Raw genomic sequence first — 3402 nt, forward strand, 5'->3', positions numbered from 1 at the left:
ACGCAACGGAATTATATTCCAAATGATTTTTAATATTATCTTTGTTACTTTACACAATTTGCTAAAACATTGGTTATGCATAATTGAATTATAAATACTATCAAACTATCTACACTGTCTATAAGAAGCTACACCGAATATATACTCCTTTTAGTTGCCAAAAAGTTTCACTTAATTTGGTATATAGGTATATTGTAAATCATTAATCGTCTTTGTTATGATGGTATATGTGTAATATTTTGAAATGCCCAATGAGTTTGTTTGCAAGAGATAGATAAGAAGATATATCTTGCCGACTCACACAACTAAAAAAAACAATCGAATTCGAAACAGTAATGAAATTATATATAGCAGGTATAACTACAGGCATAATTATGTCGTAATTGTTGCAAAATTTAAGGTCAAGGTTGAGAAGAATGCTGACTATTATTAGTTAAAAGCAAGGGTGTGACATATTTTTATGTAATTCTAGTGCTTTTTTTGTATTTTACAGTTTTTTATTGTCCAATTTAATTTCTTTTTTTTAAGAATGCGAACACATTTATCATTTTTTGGAAGACACCCCAGATAGTAAGTTTAATTTATATAGTAAATAATGCAGTTTGGCCATGCCTCTAAAGTCACAGTAAAATAACCGAATTGAAGTTCGTCGTTGTAAAACGTTGTTGTAGTTGTTGTATAATATATTCATGATATCGTTCTGATTGCTTGGCCGCCGTTTGTAACAAATTGAATACGGAGGGAATGCCGGTAATTTTATTTGCACATTCCTGGTTCTGTAGCTTAATGTGTGAAATCATCATATTTATAGTCAAGTCACATAATTATTACAGCTGGAGTATTTAATATTCACGTATTCAGGTATGTATTGTATTTTGATAGCAATTCGTTTTAAATGAGTAAATATTGTTTTATTACCCCACAATACACGATATGAAACATTAAAATTCACTCACCTCAAACCAGAGTGTGACGGACTTGGAACCATGGCTCTATGAGCTCAGTCCTCACAAAATACCCCGAAATACCACTTTTCAGCAATAAATTACAACAAGTGTTTAAATAAATATGAAATATTAAAATGACTTCCATGAAACACATTAAAGTGATATGATAATGAAATATTACCGTTCTCTCACCTTAAAATTGAATGGGATGGGCATGTAAAGTCCAGCCCTCACATAATCTATTTGAAATATGTTTATTAGTAATTAGTAACCTTTCAATTTGTTATTTAGTTGGTTGGTTGATTGGCATATTGGGTAATTGATTGGTTGATTGATTAAATGGTTGGTTGATTAGCTGCTTAATTAGTTGATTAATTGGTTGGGTGGTTGGTTACTTGGTTGGTTAATTGATTGATATGTTGGATGGTTAATTGGTTGATTGATACGATTGGTTGACTGGTTATGTAGTTAGTTGGTTGGTTGGTTGGTTGATTGGTAAGTTAATTGGTTGGGTGATTAATTGCTTGATTGGTTAAATGATTAGTTTGATTAATTAATTAATTTATTTCCTTATTTATTTATTTACTCTGTATTTCTATGTTTAGTTCTATGTATTATTTATTTACTGTTATAACTAGTCTTTGTAACATTTTTTGTAATAATCAATTGTGTGAATACTACGCCCTTGTATTTTTTTTCTCATTGAAGTAATTTTATACAAGGGAACAGACTTGTCTAGCTTTACGATTGCTATCTTCTGTTACTCCAGCCATGGATCAGTTTCTCATTTTATTTTATTTTTTTTTAATATTGATTGTATCGCAATGTACTCTCTCTCGTCGTATGTTTTTAATTCTTTGCACAACCTGTAATCTATGGCAAATAAATAAATACAAATACAAATAACCACAGCTTTTTTCCATTTTTTTGAAAGATTGTAACCACGAGTTCGAACTATGATTTCTGTATTGGTAGTCAGCACTTTTAACCAATAGCCTATAATGGATGTGGTTGATGTACGTTTATACAAAAGAGTTTGTTTCAAAAATAACTACTTTGCCACATGATATGCAAGACAATACGCCAAATAGAGCATTTTGCGTTTATGTGGATTGTGGTAGATGCAACCTTGCTGTTTAAATTCGGCCTCGTGATACTTAAAAGATGTTAATCATGCGTGTAGATGTTAAAATAAACAACACGGTTGTGCAAATTTTTCAAGATTATATTTTCAGGCAAATATGAATACATTGCATTATGCTGCACAGTAGAGTGTGCAAAATCGCGGCATTATTCTGATACTGGCTCGCTTCTTAGGTATAATCACAACATTGTTCAAGTTAAAATTGTTTAATGAATTGTTCTAGGAGTGACATTACTGACTTCAAAAGTTGGTTTCAAAGTCATACATCAGATAATGAACATCGGCATACCCACGCTTCGTCTTAACCGACTTTTTGATTTTTAGAATCAGTTCATGCATATTACTAATTCGGGCATGATTCATGGAATTTGTATAGTGCCCGTTCACGAGTACATATTCTAAAAGTTTAATTTGGGAGAGTGGCGTCCTATCGGCTGGGATGGCACCCATCCGCAACACACATTACATAATCGAAGCATGTTTATCGCAACGAGTAAAAGACTTTGCAGGTTGTTGAATTCTTTCAGACATACTGCAATACTACAATCAATTATTCAATAAATCAAAGTATTCCTTGTAGAGTTTCAGATGTATAGTTGTGTAGGTGCAGTTTGTTTAATATTGGTTGAAGCTGAATACCAGTCACAAAAACACATTCTAGTCATTGTTGCCATAATGAACACAAACTTGTGATCATAACAAACATATACATTAATTTCGTTTACCACGTACATGAAAAAACTTCTAAAATAGTGATAGTCAAACATATGATAACCCAGAGTTTAATAAATGAACGAACATGTGACAGGTTTTGCAAACTCTGTGTGGGCTGGGTATTCGGTTAACATCGAACATAGTCTAATTTGCTCAAAGACATGATATAGTAGAACGCGCACGTTTCCTTGAGGTACATCATGCCATCAACTGTTTCTCAGCCTCGACATTCAAACTTGGCACTGCCATCATTCATAATTCTTCAGTGAATATTTTGTCTAAAAGTTGTTACAATGACGAAATATAGTGCTATACGTATACACGCCAATATTTCCTTCGATTCCCTGACCCTTGATTGACTTTTGTTCATTTTTGCCCGATACAATAACAAAATTTCGCTTTGGTTGATTTTACTAGAACTTGCTCTCCCCACTTTATTTGACACGTTTAACCGACTTCATTTAAATGTTTCATGTTATATTTCACTTAAGGTAGCGAGAAGGGAAATTTTCACTTTTTTCTTGATTTTTCAAAAATTGATAAAACGGTTACTTTAGACCTTGATACGTCATCCCAGGTTTACAAAAGATCGAAATT

Source organism: Saccoglossus kowalevskii, chromosome 21 (genome assembly GCF_978046115.1).
Source record: "Saccoglossus kowalevskii chromosome 21, keSacKowa6.1, whole genome shotgun sequence".
Classification (NCBI taxonomy): Eukaryota; Metazoa; Hemichordata; class Enteropneusta; family Harrimaniidae; genus Saccoglossus; species Saccoglossus kowalevskii.